Raw genomic sequence first — 21,720 nt, forward strand, 5'->3', positions numbered from 1 at the left:
GAGACACAGAGTCACAGAGTCACAGAGACACAGAGACACAGAGTCACAGTCACAGAGACACAGAGTCACAGAGTCACAGAGTCACAGAGAAACAGAGACACAGAGTCACAGTCACAGAGACAGAGACACAGAGTCACAGAGACAGAGACACAGAGACACAGAGTCACAGAGACACAGAGACACAGAGTCACAGAGACAGAGAGACACAGAGACACAGAGACACAGAGACACAGAGTCACAGAGACACAGAGACACAGAGACACAGAGACACAGAGTCACAGAGACAGAGACAGAGAGACACAGACAGAGAGACACAGTCACAGAGACACAGAGACACAGAGTCACAGAGACACAGACAGAGACACAGAGACACAGAGACACAGACAGAGACACAGAGACACAGAGACACAGAGACACAGACAGAGACACAGAGACACAGAGACACAGAGACACAGACAGAGACACAGAGACACAGAGACACAGAGACACAGACAGAGAGACACAGTCACAGAGACACAGAGACACAGAGTCACAGAGACACAGAGACACACAGAGACACAGAGACACAGAGACAGAGACACAGAGACACAGAGACACAGAGACAGAGACACAGAGACACAGAGACACAGAGACAGAGACACAGTCACAGAGACACAGAGTCAGAGACACAGAGACACAGAGACACAGAGACACAGAGACACAGGGACACAGGGTCACAGGGCTTGGAAACAGCCCTTTCGACCATACCGACCAACATGCCCCATCTGCACTCGCCCCATCTGCCAAGACTGGTCCCCATCCCTCTAAACCTGTCTAATCCATGTACTCGCCTAATGTCTTTGAGGCGTTGTGGTAGTCCCTGCCCCAACTACCTCCTGCAGCAGCTCGGTCCATACACCCACCACCCTTTGTGTAAAAAAGTTGCCCCTCGGGTTCCTATTAAATCTTTCCCCCCTCACCTTAAATCTTTGTTGGTGGCGCAGCGGTAGAGTTGCTGCCTCACAGCGCCAGAGACCCGGGTTCGATCCTGACCACGGGCACTGTATGTACAGAGTTCATACACTCTCCCCGTGACCTGAGTGGGTTTTCACCGGAACCTCTGGTTTTCTCCAGCACTCCAAAGACGTGCAGGTTTACAGGTTAATTGGCTTGGCATAATTGTAAATTGTCCCCAGTGCGTGTGTAGGAAAGTTGTTAGTGTGCGGGGATCGCTGGTCGGCGCGGACTCAGATGGCGGAAGTGTCTGTTTTTTGTGCTGTACCTCTAAACTAAAGTGTCAACGGAAGGTTTTCAGTAAGGTCTCACCTTCCCCCTTCTCCACTTTACCCGCCGGTCACAGCCCAGAGTTCCTCTGAGTCAGTGAGGATGTTTCTGTTTTCAAGAAAGTGCAGAGCAGTCTTGACTTTTGTTTTCCCATCCCTGCACAGTGATCTCTCCCCACGACAAAGCTCGGATCACAGAGTCCATGTTCGGAGTCTGGTTCGGGGCACTGAGCCCTGCCCAATTGAAGCAACTAGTCTTAATTCGTCTTTAATTCAATGGAAGTAAGCAGTCCTAATTAGTCCCAATCGTACCCTCACTGCCACTCTCAATAACTTGCTCCCACCTCCCCACACTAACATATGACCTCACACAGTCCACTCAGTGTTACCCCTCACACTTTAGCTTAGCTTAGTTTAGTTTAGTTAACTTTAGTTTCATGTATTTTGTGTTTTTATGATTGTTGGCAGATCAATTTCCCTCCTGGGATAAATAAAGTTCTATTGTATCATATCGTATCGTATCGTTTAGGTTAGTTTAGTTTAATTTTGTTTTGTTTCGTTTCGTTTATCGTCACGTGTACCGAGGTACAGTGAAAAGCTTTTGTTGCGTGCTAACTAGTCAGCGGAAAGACAATACATGATTACATTCAGGCCGTCCACAGTGTACATGATAAGAGGAATTATGCTTACTGCAAGATAAAGCCTGTAAACTCTGATCAAAGATAGTCCGAGGGTCTCCAATGAGGTAGGTAGTGTAAGAAAATAAGTAAGGTAGTGGCGGCACGGTGGCGCAGCGGTAGAGTTGCTGCCTTACAGCGAATGCAGCGCCAGAGACTCAGGTTCGATCCTGACTACGGGCGCCGTCTGTACGGAGTTTGTACGTTCTCCCCGTGACCTGCGTGGGTTTTCTCCGAGATCTTCGGTTTCCTCCCACACTCCAAAGACGTACAGGTATGTAGGTTAATTGGCTGGGTAATATGTAAAAATTGTCCCTAGTGTGTGTAGGATAGTGTTAGTGTGCGGGGATCACTGGGTGGCGCGGACTCGGTGGGCCAAAGGGCCAGTTTCCGCGCTGTATCTCTAAATCTAAAAATCTAAAATAACTGCAGATGCTGGTACAAATCGAAGGTATTTATTCACAAAGTGCTGGAGTAACTCAGCAGGTCAGGCAGCACTTCGGGAGAGAAGGAATGGGTGACGTTTCGGGTCGAGACCCTTCTTCAGACTGATGTCAGGGGGGGCGGGACAAAGGAAGGATATAGGTGGAGACAGGAAGATAGAGGGAGAACTGGGAAGGGGGAGGGGAAGAGAGGGACAGAGGAACTATCTAAAGTTGGAGAAGTCAATGTTCATACCGCTGGGCTGCAAGCTGCCCAGGCGAAATATGAGGTGCTGTTCCTCCAATTTCCGGTGGGCCTCACTATGGCACTGGAGGAGGCCCATGACAGAAAGGTCAGACTGGGAATGGGAGTTGAAGTGCTCGGCCACCGGGAGATCAAGTTGGTTAAGGCGGACTGAGCGAAGGTGTTGGGCGAAACAATCGCCGAGCCTGCGTTTGATTTCGCCGATGTAAAGAAGTTGACATCTAGAGCAACGGATGCAATAGAGGTAGGTAGTAGTTCAGGACTGCACCTCAGTTGCGGTAGGATGGTTCAGTTGCCTGATAACAGCTGGGAAGAAATTGTTCTGCTAAGCGTCAGTTAAGAACTACATTTAAAGATAAAACACAGATAAAGCTCTTCCACCATCACTTTCAATAACTTCCTCCTCTGTCCATCATCAGTTACTCCTTCAGAACCCCTCAAGGATTCCCTTACAACCGCACCCTCAGTAAGTCTTTCAAACACTCCCTCAGTTACCCTCACATGCTCATTCCCAATAACTACCACACACACATTATCAATAACTTCATCACACACATGATCAATAACTCCCTGACGCACCTTATCAATAACTCACCCACACATATTATCAATAGCACCTCCTTGCATATTATCAATAGCTCCATCACACACATGTGCATATTATCAATAACTATCCCAGACATTATCATTAACTGCATATTATCAATAACTTCCTTTTGCATATTATCAATAACCCTCGTGTATCAATAACTCCCTCACAACCATTATCAATAACTCCCTCATGCATATTATCAATAACTATCCCACACACATTATCAATAATTCCCTCACACATATTATCAATAACTTCCTCTTGTATATTATCTATAACATACACAATATCAATAAATCCTCCACACATATTATCAATAACTCCCTTGTGCTTATTATCAATAACCCTCTTGAATATTATCAATAACTCCATCTTGTATATTATCAATAACTCCCTCACACACATTATCAATAACTCCCGTATGCAGATTATCAATAACTCCCGTATGCAGATTATCAATAACTATCCCACACACATAATCAATAACTCCCTCACACACATTATCAATAACATCTGGATGCATATTATCAATAACTATCCCACACACATAATCAATACTTCCTCCACACATATTATCCATAACTATCCCCCACACACATTATCAATAACTCCTGTGATCATGTTATCAATAACTATTCCACATGCATTATCAATAACTCCCACACAAACATAATCAATAACTCCCTCACACACATTATCAATAACTCCTACACATAAATTATACGTAACATAGTTTCTTGACATAGGTAGATCAGGTAGTCAAGAAGGTTTCCAGTTCATTGGTCTTCCTCAGTCAGGGTATTGAGAACAGAAGGTGGGATAGACACAAAATGCTGGAGTAACTCAGCAGGTCAGGCAGCATCTCTGGAGAGAAGGAATGGGTGACGTTTCGTGTCGAGACCCTTCTCCAGTTGGGATGCCATGTTACGGTCGTACAAGACGTTGGTGAGGCTGCAATTGGAATATTATGTTCAGTTTTGTTCATCCCGTTGTAGGAAGGATGTTGTTAAGCTGGGAAGAGTGTAGAGACTTATGAGGATGCTGCCTGAGGATGCTCGCTGAGTTACTCCAGCACTTTGTGTCTTTTCTTTTGCAAACCAGCATCTGCAGTTCATTCTTTCTCAACGGTTCATTGGTTTCTTTATTATCACGCAGAGAGTGAGATACTTTTGTTGCATTTAGCTCAGCAAGGCTATACAAGCGTGACTCCCTGTTAGTGCAGGATGCACAGAACAGCCCACTGAGTCCATGTGCAAGAGATGCCATGTTAGGCCCAGTCCCAGCTGTAGCCAGCCACAAAGGCCCATTGCAGCCGTTGCCTCCATTCTGATCGTCCCATGAACCGTCGTCCCTCCCCTCGCCCGTCCCTCTTCAGCCCCTGTTCCCCTGGGTGAGGGGGGGGGGAGCGGCCTGCAGGCGACCCTGAGGGCACTGAAGGTACGACCCCCCCCGGCTCTTCTCACCAGGCCCTTTGTCCAGCGTCCGCCACCGTCTCCCTCCGTCCTCCCCTCTCTGGGCGGGTTCCCGGTTCCCCGGCGGGAGAGACGAACCTGCCGTTGGGATACGGCCACGGATCGCCGGGCATTTCCGTGCAGGCAGGCAGCAAGACCCACCAAGGCCGCACTCACCATCAAACACACGTTTACACTAAATGCATTAGTGGGCGGCACAGTGGCGCAGCGGTAGAGTTGCTGCCTTACAGTGAATGCAGCGCCGGAGACCCGGGTTCCATCCCAACTATGGGCGCTGTCTGTACGGAGTTTGTACGTTCTCCCCGTGACCTGTGTGGGTTTTCTCCGAAATCTTCGGTTTCGTCCCACACTCCAAAGACGTACAGATATGTAGGTTAGTTGGCTTGGTAAATGTAAAAAAATGTCTCTAGTGGGTATTGGATAGTGTTAATATAACAGTATAACAGTATAACAGAACTTTATTGTCATTCGGTATAAATACCGAACGAAATTTCAGCAGTCACAAGACACAGCAAAATAGAAAAGAACACAGGACACCCGACCCCAACACAAACATCCATCACAGTGACTCCAAACACCCCCTCACTGTGATGGAGGCAACAAAACTTCCACTCTCTTCCACTCTCTTCCCCCCGCGCCCACGGACAGGCAGCTCGACCCCTACCGAGGCGACCGACACGCACAGCCCCCGCAAGGGGATGGAAGGCCCCGCGGCCGAGCCGCACCGGGCACTGAAACGTCCCGCGGCCGAGCCGCGCCGGCGATGTTAAGTCCAGCGGCCGAACCGCGCTGGGCGATGGAAGGCCCCGCGGGCGATGGAAGGCCCCGCGGCCGAGCTGCGCCCCGGGGAAGAGACCTAATAAAAGAAAGGTTTCCCCCACTCCACCCCACCCCACCCCACCCCACCCCACCCCACCCCACCCCACCCCCCCCCCCCCCCCCCACACATACAGAGCCAAAAACAGAAACAAAAACCATCCCAACACCGACGCAAACAAAAAAAAAGGAAAAAAAGACAAACAGACTGCCAGAGAGCCGCAGCCGTTAGGCGCAGCCACACGTGATGTGCGGGGATCGCTGGTCGGCGCGGACCCGGTGGGCCGAAAGGCCCTGTTTCCGTGCTGTATCTCTAAACTAAAACATTATTCATCCCATTTTTTATCCACCCACACATTCCTGTTATCTTTTTACCCCTTTGCTCTGTGAGACAGCAACTCTACCACCACACCTCCAGATTCAGGGACAGTTTCTTCCCAGCTGTTATCAGGCAAATGAACAAGCCCTCCACAACCAGAGAGCGGTCCGGAACTACTGTCGACCTTATTGGTGACCCTCGGACTATCCTTTGCTGGCTTTACCTTGCATTAAACGTTATTCCCTTATCATGTGTCTGTCCACTGTTAATGGCTCGATTGTTGTCATGTATTGTCTTTCTGCTTTCCAAACTAAACTAAAGCGGCAGGCAATGTCAATATAATTTAGTTTAGTGCAGAGATTGAGAGCAGAAACAGGCCCTTGGGCCTACAGAGTCCGCACCGACCAGCAATCCCCGCACATTAACACTACCTTACACACCGCAAGAGACAGTTTAACATTTTTTAACATTTATACCAGGCCAATTAAGCTTTGTACGTCTTTGGAGTGTGGGAGGAAAGCAAAGATTTATGACTCTCGATCTCGGAGAAAACCCACGCAAGTCTTGGGGAAGAATGTACAAACTCCATACAGACAGCAAGCACCCATAGTCAGGATCGAACCCTGGCCTCTGGCGCTGAAAGACATGAGCTCTACCCCTGTGCCACTGTGCCACTCTAATAGACAATAGGTGCAGGAGGAGGCCATTCGGCCCTTCGAGCCAGCACCACAATTCAATGTGATCATGGCTGATCATTCTCAATCAGTACCCCGTTCCTGCCATCTCCCCGTACACCCTGACTCCGCTATCCTTAAGAGCTCTAGCTAGCTCTCTCTTGAATGCATTCAGAGAATTGGCCTCCACTGCCTTCTGAGGCAGAGAATTCCACAGATTTATAACTAATGCAGTTAATGAGGGTGATAAGGAACTTTCTGAAGGAGGGAATCACCTTGAAAATCATGGAGGAAAGGATATATTTGTACTCTCTTAACTCAACACCACATAAGAACATTAAAAAAATCACGCCTTCTCAGTGGGAAACATTGCAACATACCAGAGTTTATTTTAGCCACTTTCACTTCCTTTACCAGCAGACACAAATCAGCATTGGTTAGTGCTCTATAAAAAGGTCCAAACCAATCTCCAGGCACTAAATGTTTCCTCCCTCACCAGTACTTGACATTTTTCTTCCTTATATAATGTCACGGTCTGCATCAGCCTCTCTTCGAAAGAGTAGGTGGGATTTATCTGGGAGTGTAGAGGTGGCACGGTGGCGCAGAGGTAGAGTTGCTGCCTCTCAGTGTTAGGGACCCGGGTTCGATCCTGACCACGGGCGCTGTCTGTACGGAGTTTGCACGTTCTCCCCGTGACCGCGTGGGTTTTCTCCGGCTGCTCCGGTTTCCTCACACGTTCCAGTGATGTGGGAATTCTCGGTATTGGGTAACCACTTGCGGACACCAGCTAACAACATGCTTACATTAACTTCAAGAAAGAAATTCAGCTCCTTATAGACAATAGACAATAGACAATAGGTGCAGGGGTAGGCCATTCGGCCCTTCGAACCAGCACCGCCATTCAATGTGATCATGGCTGATCATTCTCAATCAGTACCCCGTTCCTGCCTTCTCCCCATACTCCCTGACTCCGCTATCCTTAAGAGCTCTATCTAGCTCTCTCTTGAATGTATTCAGAGAATTGGCCTCCACTGCCCTCTGAGGCAGAGAATTCCACAGATTCACAACTCTCTGACTAAAAAAGTTTTTCCTCATCTCTGTTCTAAATGGCCTACCCCTTATTCTTAAACTGTGGCCCCTGGTTCTGGACTCCCCCAACATTGGGAACATGTTTCCTGCCTCTAACATGTCCAACTCCTTCCAAGATTAAATACTCTTGCCTCTTGACGTTTGGCGAGAGGCATGTTTTCATGCTATATATGAGTCTCTGAGTATATAACTCCCCAATTAGATAACTAAAATAGACACAAAGTGCCGGAGTAACTCAGCAGGTCAGACAGCATCTCTGGAGAAAAAGGATGGGTGACATTTCAGGTCGGGGCCCTTCTTCAGACGGCGTTCTTCAGAATTGGCGAGTCTGAAGAAGGGTCCCGACCCGAAATGTCACCCATCCTTTTTCTCCAGAGATGCTACCTGACCCGCTGAGTTACTCCAGCACCTTTTGTTTATCTTCTGTATAAACAAGCGTCTGCAGTTCCTTTCTACGCATCAATCCCTACCTACCCATGCGCTTTATCTCTAAAATCTAACGTCTAAACTGCAGGTGCTGGTTTACAACAAAAAAAAGGCACAAAGTGCTGGAGTAACTCAGTGGGCCAGGCAGCATCTCTGGAGAACATGAATAGGTGACATTTCGGGTCAGGACCCTTCTTCAGATATTCCTTGAGGTTGGATTATGGGCCATTGTTGTATCATATATCATATCATATCATATCATATATATACAGCCGGAAACAGGCCTTTTCGGCCCACCAAGTCCGTGCCGCCCAGCGATCCCCGTACACTAACACTATCCTACACCCACTAGGGACAATTTTTACATTTTACCCAGCCAATTAACCTACATACCTGTACATCTTTGGAGTGTGGGAGGAAACCGAAGATCTCGGAGAAAACCCACGCAGGTCACGGGGAGAACGTACAAACTCCGAACAGTGCAGCACCCGTAGTCAGGATCGAACCTGAGTCTCCGGCGCTGCATTCGCTGTAAAGCAGCAACTCTACCGCTGCGCTACCGTATATATATATGATATATATATATATATATATATGAATCATATATATGATTCAAGAGTCAAGTGTATGTTTATTATCATATGTCCCCAAACAGAATAATGAAATTATTGCTTCACAAGCTGAGAACAAGAGAGGCTGGGTAAGTTATGGAGCTGGGAAATCAATAAGGCCGTCAAATGTTACAGAGAGAAGACGGGAGAATGGGATTGAAAGGGTAAAATAGATCAGCCATGATCGAATGGCGGATAGACTCGATGGGCCGAATGGCCTAATTCTGCTGCTTTATCTTATGATCTTATGGTCGAATTCAGCATATGTATGTTCACCTTGCTCGTTTGGCGGCCACGGTGGCACAGCGGTAGAGTTGCTGCCTTACAGCACCAGAGACCCGGGTTCCATCCTGACCACGGGCGCTGTCTGTACGGAGTTTGTACGTTCTCCCCGTGACCTGCCTGGGCTTTCACTGGGATCTCTGGTTTCCTCCCACACTCCAAAGGTGTTCAGGCTTGTCAGTTAATTGGCTTGGTATCATTGTTAATCATCCCCAGTGTGTGTAGGACAGTGGTAATGTGTGGGGATCGCTGGTCGGCACTGACTCAGTGGGCTCTGTTTCCATGCTGTATCTCTAAACTAAATTGAATAGTTCAGGTCAGTAGTGTAGGAAAATAACTGCAGATGCCGGTACAAATCGAAGGTATCGCAAAATGCTGGAGTAACTCAGCGGGTCAGGCAGCACCTCGGGAGAGAAGGAATGGGTGATGTTTCGGGTCGAGACCCTTCTTCAGACTGATGTCAGGGGAGGGGGCGGGACAAAGATAGGATGTAGTTGGAGACAGGAAGACAGCGGGAGAACTGGGAAGGGGGAGGCGAAAGAGAGGGACAGAGGAACTATCTGAAGTTAGAGAAATCAACGTTCATACCGCTGGGATGTAAGCTGCAGTGTTCAGTTCAGTTCACGTGTACTGAGGTACAGTGAAAAGCTTTCGTTGCGTGCTAACCAGTCAGTGGAAAAACAATGCATGATTACAATCGAGCCATTTACAGTATACAGATGCATGATAAACAAATAACCTTTAGTGCCAGAGAAAGCCAGTAAAGTCCGATCAAAGATAGTCGGGGGATGGCTGGTTATCACAGCACAGAATGGACAGTCCTTTTCAAAGAGCTTTGCTGCTTTCTAGAGGCCAAAGACAGAAATGACACAGTGAGTGATGAAATGGTTTGTAACCGTGTTGGTAAAGGTATTTGAGTAAGATTGTGATTGTAAAATCATAGGTTTGCAGAGCCAAGCCTGGGCCATGAGGCGAAACGGATTAGTTTCCTTCAAAATGAAAACTTTAAAAAACTTTAAAACATTTGAGCACCTAGCCATTATCCCTGAGACCAAGTAGTATAAGAAGATAACTGCAGATGCTGGTACAAATAGAAGGTTTTTATTCACAAAATGCTGGAGTAACTCAGCAGGTCAGGCAGCATCTCACTTCCGACTACCTGCCCTCCAACATTGTTCTCCAGCCCCGCACAGCCCGGATTTACCTCCTCCCCAAAATCCATAAACAGGATGCCCTGGAAGACAGAAGGGTTTTGACCCAAAATGTCACCTGTCCTTTCTCTCCAGAGATGCTGCTTGATTCACCGGGTTACTCCAGCACTTTGTGTCTGCCATTAGTTTCCTCTAATGTCTAGGGAACAATATGAATCGATCTTATATACCAGCGCAAAATGCATGATAGCGGCCTGTTCCACACCTGCAGTGTTCAGTCTGTTGCCAAGAATGACAATGAGACTGCAGATGTTGCAATCTGGTTTAAAAACAAGCTGCCGTAGGAATTCCAGTAGCTCAGCGGTAGAGTTGCTGCCTCACAGCGTCAGAGACCCGGGTTCAATCCTTGCGACGGGTGCTGTCTGTGTGGAGTTTGCATGTTTTACCGGGTGTTCCGGTTTTCCTCCCACATTCCAAAGGCGTGCAGAGCTGTAGGTTAATTAGCTTCATGTTTGTGTGCGGGACGATCATTGGTTGGCCCAGACTCGATGGGCCGAAGGGCATCTTTCCACACCGTATCTCTAAAATCTAAAGGCTCTATATATGCAACGGTATACACATCTTGTTATCTGTTTGTACCTTCTCCCTGTGACCTCGTGGGTTTCCTCCGGGTGGTCCGGTTTCCTCCAACACTCCAAAGACGTACAGGCCTATTTCCTTGCTATATCTCTAAACAGTGCACTAAACACTACTCACCCTTTAGTAAAGAACTAGAGCAAGTGGACCCATTGGGCCCAAACCTCTGCTGCATTGGTACAGCACCCTCTCCTTCCCCCCTCACGAAGGGTCTCGACCCAAAATGTCACCTATTCCTCAGACTGAAGAACTGTTTTGACCCGAAACGTCACCTATTCCTTTTCTCCAGAGATGCTGCCTGACCCGCTGAGTTACTCCAGCTCTTGGTGCCTATCTTTGGTTTAAACCAGCATCTGCAGTTCCTTCCGACGCAGAAAAGTAATACATGCATTGTACATAAATTACACATAAATTCTACCAGGCAGTGAAAATAATTAGATTGTGCAAAAGAAAACAAGACGTGAGTGTGAAGCACAATTGGAAAACAAGTCCATGATAGTGCAAGAACAAGGGGTCACAGTTTAAGGATAAGGGGGAAGTCTTTTAGGACCGAGATGAGAACGTTTTTTTTCACACAGAGAGTGGTGAGTCTGTGGAATTCTCTGCCACAGAAGGTAGTTGAGGCCAGTTCACTGGCTATATTTAAGAGGGAGTTAGATGTGGCCCTTGTGGCTAAAGGGATCAGGGGGTATGGAGAGAGGGCTGGTACGGGATACTGAGATGGATGATCAGCCATGATCATATTGAATGGCGGTGCAGGCTCGAAGGGCCGAATGGCCTACTCCTGCACCTATTTTTTATGTCTATGTTTCTAAGAGGTGGTCTGGTCCCTAGTGTTCTGCTGCTGAGGTGGGGTTAGGGGTTGGGTTGTGCAGCTCTGTGCAAGACCCTGATGATCGTAGGAATGTAGCTGTTCGTGAACCTGGTGGTGTGGGACTTTAGACTGTACCTCCTGCCCGGGCAGTGGCTGTGAGAAGAGGGGACGGGCAGGATGGTGGGCATCCTTGAATTTATTTATTCGTGTGTCATCACACAACTGTTTGCCAGTAGCGAGCAAATTCTAGTGCCACGTGGTTGGCCTCTGCAAGATCCTTTACAGTGCGTGTGTCATGAAGCATGTCACAGCTCAGGAGATGTTACGTAGTCTGGAGGCCCCGTCCACTCTGGCAGTCTGCCGCATCTTCAGTACATCCCCACTCCAGCATGTGCGATTTGCTCCTCCCCACGCCTGTCTGCAGTCTGCTGAGACTGCGCCAGGTTATCCAGGGGTGGTCGGAACCTGGCGGGAGTTTCTCAGAGGGATCGGTCCTTGATGAAAGATACCACCTCCTTGAGGCAGCACCTCGATGGTGGAAAGAGTTGTGTCTGTGATGGACCGGGCTGGTTCCATCACTCTCTGCAGCCTCCTACAGTCCTGTGTGATTGAATTGCATTTGCTTAGGAGCAAAGAGGTCCTTCTGCAGTTGTACTGGGCCCTAGTGAGACCGCACCTGGAGTACTGTGTGCAGTTTTGGTCTCCAAATTTGAGAAAGAATATTCTTGCTATTGAGGGCGTGCAGCTTAGGTTCACTAGGTTAATTCCCGGAATGGCGGGACTGTCGTATGTTGAAAGACTGGAGCGACTAGGCTTGTATACACTGGAATTTAGAAGGATGAGAGGAGATCTTATCGAAACGTATAAGATTATTAAGGGGTTGGACACGTTAGAGGCAGGAAACATGTTCCCAATGTTGGGGGAGTCCAGAACGAGGGGCCACAGTTCAAGAATAAGGGATAGGCCATTTAGAACTGAGATGAGGAAAAACTTTTTCAGTCAGAGAGTTGTAAATCTGTGGAATTCTCTGCCTCAGAAGGCAGTGGATGCCAATTTTCTGAATGCATTCAAGAGAGAGCTAGATAGAGCTCTTAAGGATAGCGGAGTCAGGGGGTATGGGGAGAAGGCAGGAACGGGGTAGTGATTGAGAATGATCTGCCATGATCACATTGAATGGCGATGCTGGCTCGAAGGGCCGAATGGCCTCCTCCTGCACCTATTGTCTATTGTCTATTGTCAGACCATGATACAACCTCTCTGGGTTCAGTTTAGTTTAGTTTAGTTTAGTTTAGAGATACAGCGCGGAAACAGGCCCTTCGGCCCACCGATTCCGCGCCGACCAACGATCCCCACACATTAACACTATCCTACACACACCAGGGACATTTTTTACATTTACCAAGACAATTTACCTACATATCTGCATGTCTTGGGAGTATGGGAGGAAACCGAAAATCTCGGAGAAAACCTACGCAGGTCACGGGGAGAACGTACATTAATGCTATTTGGGTATAATGTGATTGATGAACGATTGAACACTATTTTAATTATATGGGCCAAATTGTGAATAACATGATTTTGATTGGGAATTAGAGAACCACTTTCCAAGTTATCTTGGAAGTAGATAAACATGGGGGGGGGGAAGCGGTCTTGGGCAAAAACAGTCTCTGGCAAAAAATGGTTTCCGTGGAACTACCCTGTAGTAACCAGCCACCATTGTCCCTTCAGAATGTGAGCTGCCAATTTTACTACAGGTGATCGTCAAAATCGCTGAGCAATTGTTTATTTTGGCACTTGGGCAATGATATTCCACTAAACCATGTCACAATCATGCTTTTAATCAGTAACAAAAGTAAACTTCATAGCTATTAAAAGAGACCATTATTTGTGAAAATCTTGGACGATGAATAACTTTGTTATTACAAAGTCTGAAACATCTCCAGCTACAAACCCCCTTTTCCCCATTAATACTATTGGTTTTACAACACAATTTGCTCTAAAGCACAGTTAGTTAGGAACACAACCATTGCCTTATACCAGAAATCCCATTTACTTTCTAAACTGCATATGTAGAAGTTTGTTCGAGTATTTCATGACATGCAGAATCGCTTTAAACTTTTAAAGAACTTTTTAGTGACATTATAAGCCGTTTCCTTTGGTTGGTTACTGTTTTGTGTCCTTAAGGGATATATATTTATTCTAAGCTAAGTACCAAATCCTTGAAATGTTAACCATTGCTTCTTTACTATTGCACTTTTTAAAGTTAATTTTCCAATCTCGTACCTTCATACCTTTGTAATTTGCTTCGCTTAGATTCAAGCTTCTCGTTTCAGTACGAACCACTTCACTTGCAGTTCCTTTGTGAAGTTCTAGCATTGATCACTATTCCCCACAGGAGTCTTAAACCACCGGATTTTAATGAACCAATTTCTCTTTGCACAACGCTAGATCTAAAATAGTCTTCTCCCTCACTTGTTCCCCCAAATACTGATCTAGAAAACCATCCCTGAAACACCTCATGAATTCATCTGCCATCCTATTACTGCTAATTTGGTTTTGCACAGTCTATATGCAGATTAAAGTCGCCCAACATTATCACCAATCCCTCTGATGCCGTGATTTATACCAAGCACCACATCGCCACTGCTCTTTGGGGATGTATAGACAACTCCTGCTAGTCGATTCCATCTCTTGCAATTTCTTAGCTCAATTTCAACTGCATGCAGTTGTTATTCTGAGCTATGTTCGTTTCCCTGACTTCAGAGTCAGAGAGTGAAACAGCGTGGAAACAGGCCCTGTGGCCCAACTTGCCCACACCGACCAACAAGTCCCATCTACGCTCGTCCCACCTGCCCGCGCGTTTGGACCATATCCCTCCAAACCTATCCTATCCATGTATCTGTCTAACTGTTTCTTAAACATTGCGACGGTTAGACAGGAACTTTATCCCATTCCTTATAATCAACATCATTAATATCGAGGGTAGACACAAAATGCTGGAGTAACTCAGCAGGTCAGGCAGCATCTCAGGAGAGAAGGAATGGGTGACGTTTCGGGTCGAGACCCTGAAGGGTTTCGCTGAAGTACTCCAGCATTTTGGGCCTACCTTCAATGGTTCAATTGTGCTTTTATAGTCAGGTGTGAATTGCAAAGACATAGTGAAATTATTTTCTTACAAACAGTCCAGTCCAATATTGCTGCATCCAAACACATCCCCGATTAGCAAGTGTACAAAAATAGTCCGCTGATCCCGCGTGCAAGAGGTGCTGTGTGTTGGTGCCATTTTCAGAGTCCACTCCACGGTCTAGCTGTTATGAGCAGGGCCCGATCCAGGCGAGCCCCAGGCTGCTGCAGGGCCTCCAGCCGTCACCTTCCCTTGGACGTCTGGATCCCACATCCCTCTCCGCGCCCGCCCACCTTGGTTCCCCGGGAGGTGGGAACCACCTGCAGCCGACCTCGAGGGCGCGATGGGCCAGACCGTGGTTCCCTCTCCTCTCCCGCCAGCCTCGCTCCTCGCCCGCCACGTCCGTCCTCGTCGCCAGCTCCATCCTCCCTCCCGCCCTCTGGTCTTCGGAGAACACTTCACGTTGTGCTCCTGCACCTGCACTTCCTCCCGTCTTCAGTATGATGTGTTCTCCAGTATAGTTTATTGTCACGTGTACGGAGGTAGAATGAAATGTTTTTGTTGCGTGCTAACCGGTCACGCCAACCTCATCTTCTGTCTCCGTTGCTCCAGGTGTGGACTCTTGTACATCGTTCGAGACCAAACGTAGACTGGGGGATCGTTTCGCTGAACACCTCCGCTCAGTCCGTCTGGACCTACCTGATCTCCCGATTGCCAAACACTTTAACTTCCCCTCCCATTCCCACACTGACCTTTCTGTCCTGGGCCTCCCCCACAGTCAGAGTGAGGCCACACGCAAACTGGAGGAACAGCACCTCGTATTTCGCTTGGGCAGCTTACATCCCTACGGTATGAATATTGATTTCTCTAACTTCAAGTAACCCTTGCATCCATTGACTCTCTGTCCCTCTCCCACCTTAGTCCCGTTGAGTTTCATTGTCTGATTAACTAGTTTCACCTAGCCCACAGCTAACAATGGACTGCTTCCTTGATCTTCGTTACATTTTTGCACATCCTTCATTTCTTTGTTCTTTTTCTCTCTACATCACTGTCTATACCTCTTGTTCCCCTTTCCCCTGACTCTCAGTCTGAAGAAAAGTTCTGACCCGAAACGGCACCTATTCCTTTCCTCCAGAGATGCTGCCTGACCCACTGAGTTACGCCAGCATTTGGTGCCGACGTTCAGTGGAAAGACAATGCATGATTCCAATCGAGCTACCTGCACTGTACACATAAACACTGTTGGCAGACAAATTTCCCTCCTGGGATAAATAAAGTTCTATCGTAAGACAAAGCCAACAAGGTCTATCAAAGATGATTCGAGGGTCTCCAATGAGGGAGAAAGTAGTTGGATACAAAAAGCTGGAGTAACTCAGCGTGTCAGGCAGCATCTCTGGAGAGAAGGAATGGGTGACGTTTCGGGTCGAGACCCTTCTTCAGACCCTCAGGTAGATAGTAGTGCTGTGTAGTTATAGACAATAGACAATCGACAATAGGTGCAGGAGGAGGCCATTCGGCCCTTTGAGACAGCACCGCCATTCAATGTGATCATGGCTGATCATTCTCAATCAGTACCCCGTTCCTGCCTTCTCCCCATACCCCCTGACTCCGCTATCCTTAAGAGCTCTATCTAGCTCTCTCTTGAATGCATTCAGAGAATTGTCCTCCACTGCCTTTTGAGGCAGAGAATTCCACAGATTCACAACTCTCTGACTGAAAAAGTTTTTCCTCATCTCAGTTCTAAATGGCCTACCCCTTATTCTTAAACTGTGGCCCCTTGCTCTGGACACCCCCAACATTGGAAACATGTTTCCTGCCTCTAACGTGTCCAACCCCTTAATAATCTTATACGTTTCGATAAGATCTCCTCTCATCCTTCTAAATTCCAGTGTATACAAGCCCAGTCGCTCCAGTCTTTCAACGTACGACAGTCCCGCCATTCCGGGAATTAACCTAGTAAACCTTCGCTGCACGCCCTCAATAGCAAGAATATCCTTCCTCAAATTTGGAGACCAAAACCGCACACAGTACTCCAGGTGCGGTCTCACTAGGGCCCTGTAGTTGTGGCAGGATGGTTTCAGTGACCTCAATCGTGTTGGGGCTGGGCTGAAGGTTCTGCATTTTGAAGAGCTCAGCCCAATCTGGAGCCGCACGTGACCGCCGAAATTCTCTCACCTATCCTGGGAAATAATTGACCTCCCCATCCACAGTGCCCCGCTGCCTTGCTCCTGGAGGGTTGCCCAGCAAGAACTGGGCGCGGTGTCGATGGCCTCGTATGCACACATGCATATTTTCTCAGCATTAGAAGGCAGCAAAACACTCCAAAGCTACAGGGGAACATAAAACAGGGACAAACAATGGCTTTCAAAGACTGGGCTCGGCGGACAATGGCCACTTATTTACCCAGTAGGTAAATCAACTAAAACTAATCATTTCTGCTAACATGCTCTTCTTGGATTTGTGTCCAAATATTGTAACAGTGAATCAAACACCCGGTGACTCATGTTTTTGTCCGTCTTAATAATGCAGAAGGTTAATGGAGCTGAAAGCAGTACAATGCAGGAACAATATTAAGCCAAGCTAGGACAAAGCAGTGTTCGCGCCTTTCCACAATGCTTATTGTTATCCAACCTGCACCGCATCTAAGTGACAATGGCTGTGCTCTCTGGTAAATCACACAAACAATTACTGGCTTCAGTCGGAGTGGAGTGGCAGAGAGTGCATATGCGAAATTAATCAGAACAAAGGCCCCTGTGTGAGGGGAAGGAGCTTGGACACAATGAATAAAACACGTCGTGCAACGACTGAGCCACGACATGTCTTTACAGAGCCAGTCCGTTTGTGCGCTGAAAAACCCACGTTAATCAACAACGGAGTGAGAGGCACTTTTCACACGTGGAGGTATTTTACGTGAAGATTAAAGTGCAACGTTTCTGTCCCTGGGTTTAGAATACTCAGGACACAGTCATCTGTATACTAAAACTCTCGTGTGTTTGTTTGTTTGTTTGTTTGTTTGTTTGTTTGTTTGTTTGTTCCTGAATGACAGCCAAAGCGGTACACGATAGCGCGACAATTTTAGGCCCACCTTACTCACCGTCGTCCCTTTGGTGCGAATGGAAGACGTCTCATTGAAATCGGAGTTATATTTTTAACGTTTTTCACATTTTAAAGTTTGAATCTATCTCCTAGGGAGGGTGGGGGGAGGGAGGGAGGGAGGGGGGGAGGGAGGGGGGAGGGGAGGAAAGGGTGCTGTACCAATGCAGGAGAGGTTTGGGCCCAGCGGGTCCATTTGGTCAAGTGGCATATCGGGAGCGGAACTGGGATTGTTGACAGTCATGTGTAGGAAGGAACTGCAGATGCTGGTTTAAACCGAAGACAGACACAAAATGCTGGAGTAACTCAGCGGGACAGGCAGCGTCTCTGGAGAGAAGGAACGGGTGACGTTTCGGGTGTCTGAAGAAGGGTCTCGACCTGAAACATCACCCATTCCTTCTCTCCAGAGATGTTGCCTATCGTGCCGAATTTTGTGTCTCTCTTGTTGACATAGTGTAGCGTGAGTTTCAAATATCGTCTAAGTCAGGATGTAGAAACCTAGAAAAGAGGTGCAGGAGGAGGCCATTCAGCCCTTCAAGCCAACACCACTGTTCAATATGATCATGGCTGATCATCCAAAATCAACACCCTGTTCCTGCTTTCTCCCCAGATCCCTTGATTCCGTTAGCCCTAAGAGCTCTATCTAATTCTCTCTTGAATATAAGAACAAAGAACTGCAAGGACCTACCTGATCTCCCGGTTGCCAAACACTTTAATTCCCCTACCCACACCCACACTGGTCTTTCTGTCCTAGGCCTCCCCCATTGTCAGAGTGAAGCCAAACGCAAATTGGATGAACAGCACCTCAGATTTCACTTGGGCAGCTTACAGCCCAGTGGTATGAATATTGGTTTCTCCAACTTCAAGTAACCCTTGCATCCCCCCTCTCTCTCCATCCCTCCCCCACCCAAGTTGTACCAGCTTCAAAGTTGTCTAGTTGAGTCTCATTGTCAGTAACTCGATTTCACCTACACACAGCTAACAATGGCCTGTTTCCTTTATCATCGTTAGCTTTTTGCATATCTTTCATTCATTGTTCTGTATCTCTCCACATCATCGTCAATATCTCTCGTTTCCCTTTCCCCTGACTCTCAGTCTGAAGAAGGGTCTCAACCCGAAACGTGACCTATTCCTTCTCTCCCGAGATGCTGCCTGTCCCACTGAGTTACTCGAGCGTTTTGTGTCTCTCTGCAGTTCGTTCCTACAGATGCTGGTTTATACCAAAGACAGACACAGAGTGCTGCAGTAACTCAGCAGGTCAGGCAGCATCTTGGAGAACCTCTGGAGAACTGGAATACTGAAGAGGAGGGAGGTTGGAGATAGCCTGGATAGAGTGGATGTGGAGAGGGTGTTTCCATGAGTGGGAGAGTTTAGGACCAGAGGCCATATTCTCAGAATAAAAGGACGCACCTTTAGAAAGGTGATGAAGAGGAATTTCTTTTGGCAGTGGGTGGTGAATCTGTGGAATTCATTGCCAGATGGCAGTGGAGGCCAAGTCAATGGGTATTTTTAAGGTGCACATTGACAGATTCTTGATTAGTACGGGTGTCAGTGGTTATGGGGAGAAGGCAGGAGAATGGGGTTGAGAGGGAAAGATTTATCAACAACTAGACCAAGTGGACCCGTTGGGCCCAAACCTCTCCTGCATTAGTGCAGCACCCTCTCCTTCCCCACCCCACCCCCCTCCTCTAACCCCCATCCCCATGTTTCTATAAGACCCCCTCTCAACCTTCTAAATTCCAGTGAATACAAGCACAGTCGATCTATTCTTTCATAATATATCAATCCCGCCATCCCGGGAATTAACCTGGTGAACCTACGCTGCACTCCCTCAAATTGTCTCCTACAATTTTAGGAGACAGAAATTGTACACAATACTCCAGGTGCAGTCTCACCAGGGCCCTGTACAACTGCAGTAGGACCTCCTTGCTCCTAAACTCAAATCCTCTCGCAATGAAGGCCAACATGCCATTGGCATTCTTCACTGCCTGCTGTACCTGCACGCTTACTTTCAGTGACTGATGTACAAGCACACCCAGGTCTCGTTGCACCTCCCCTTTTCCTAATCTGACACCATTCAGATAATAACCTGTCTTCCTGTTCTTGCCACCAAAGTGGATAACCTCACATTTATCCACATTATACTGCATCTGCCATGTATCTGCCCACTCACCCAACCTATCCAAGTCACCCTGCAGCCTCATAGCATCCTCCTCACAGCTCACACTGCCACCCAGCTTTGTGTCATCTGCAAACTTGGAGATGTCACATTTAATTCCCTCGTCTAAATCGTTAATATATATTGTAAATAACTGGGTTCCCAGCACCGAGCCTTGTGGCACCCCACTAGTCACTGCCTGCCATTCTGAAAAGGACCCCGTTAATTCCTACTCTTTGCTTCCTGTCTGCCAACCAGTTCTCTATCCACTTCAATACCCGAGCCCCAATACCATGTGCTCTAATTTTGCGGACTTGCAAGTCAGCAATCCCCACATCACAAAGTGCTGGAGTCATTCAACGGGTCCCACACCACTAGATTCAGGAACAAATCCTGTCCTACAACCATCAGGCTCTTCAACCAACCCACACAACTCTGATCCAACCTCGACAACGGTCCACCTTTTAGGTTAGTTCAGTTTAGTGCACAGATACAGTGGAGAAAAAGGCCCAGTGAGTCCGCATCGACCTGTGATCCCCACTCATTAACACTACCCTACACACACTAGGGACAATTTACACACAAACCAAGCCAATTCACCTACAAACCTGGGTGTCTTTGGAATGTGGGAGGAAACCGAAGATCTCGGAGAAAACCCACGCGGTCACGGGGAGAACGACTCCGTATAGACAGCACCTGTAGTCGGGATCAAACCCGGATCTCTGGCGCTGTGAGGCAACAACTCTACCTCTGCGCCACATTGCCGCCCAAACTACTAAGTCCCACTAAGTTCTTACTACGAGGGACTTGATTTTCTTTTCTAATTGTGTTTGCACCATGATCTTCTTTTTTTGTGTGTAACTTGTGTAGAAATTGTTTTGTATGCGGGCTGAGTCTCTGTCTGTGGTGCTACTGCATGGAATATTTTCAACCCGAAACGTCACCCATTCCTTCTCTCCAGAGATGCTGCCTGTCCCGCTGAGTTACTCCAGCTTTTCGTGTCCATCTTCGGTTTAAGCCAGCATCTGCAGTTCCTTCCAACGCAGGAAGCGATGTTCATTGTACCAGTACATCACCATATTTGTGCGTAGAACAATAAACTCAATGTAGCATCTGAGTGCATAACGCAATAATTAAATTTTAGTTTAGTTTAGAGATACAGTGCAGAAAAATGGCCCTTCAGCCCACCAAGCCTGCACCGACCAGCGATCCCACACATTAACACTATCCTACATTAGGGGCAAGTTTTAAGTTTTTATACCAACCTGCAAACCTGTATGACATTGGATTGTGGGAGGAAACCGAAGTTCTCAGAGAAAACCCAAACTCGGTACAGACAAGCAGCGGAGGCCAGGATCCCGAATTAGGTCTCTGGCGCTGTAAGGCAGTGGTTCTACCACTACGCCACCTTGCCACCCCTGTCTTCGGTTCAGTTCCTTCCCACACAGGGAGATAGACAATAGACAATAGACAATAGACAATAGGTGCAGGAGTAGGCCATTCGGCCCTTCGAGCCAGCACCGCCATTCAATGTGATCATGGCTGATCATTCTCAATCAGTACCACGTTCCTGCCTTCTCCCCATACCCCCTAACTCTGCTATCCTTAAGAGCTCTATCTAGCTCTCTCTTGAATGTATTCAGAGAATTGGCCTCCACTGCCCTCTGAGGCAGAGAATTCCACAGATTCACAACTCTCTGACTAAAAAAGTTTTTCCTCATCTCTGTTCTAAATGGCCTACCCCTTATTCTTAAACTGTGGCCCCTCGTTCTGGACTCCCCCAACATTGGGAACATGTTTCCCGCCTCTAACGTGTCCAACCCCTTAATAATCTTAT

Source organism: Rhinoraja longicauda, chromosome 35 (assembly GCF_053455715.1).
Source record: "Rhinoraja longicauda isolate Sanriku21f chromosome 35, sRhiLon1.1, whole genome shotgun sequence".
Taxonomy (NCBI): Eukaryota; Metazoa; Chordata; class Chondrichthyes; order Rajiformes; family Arhynchobatidae; genus Rhinoraja; species Rhinoraja longicauda.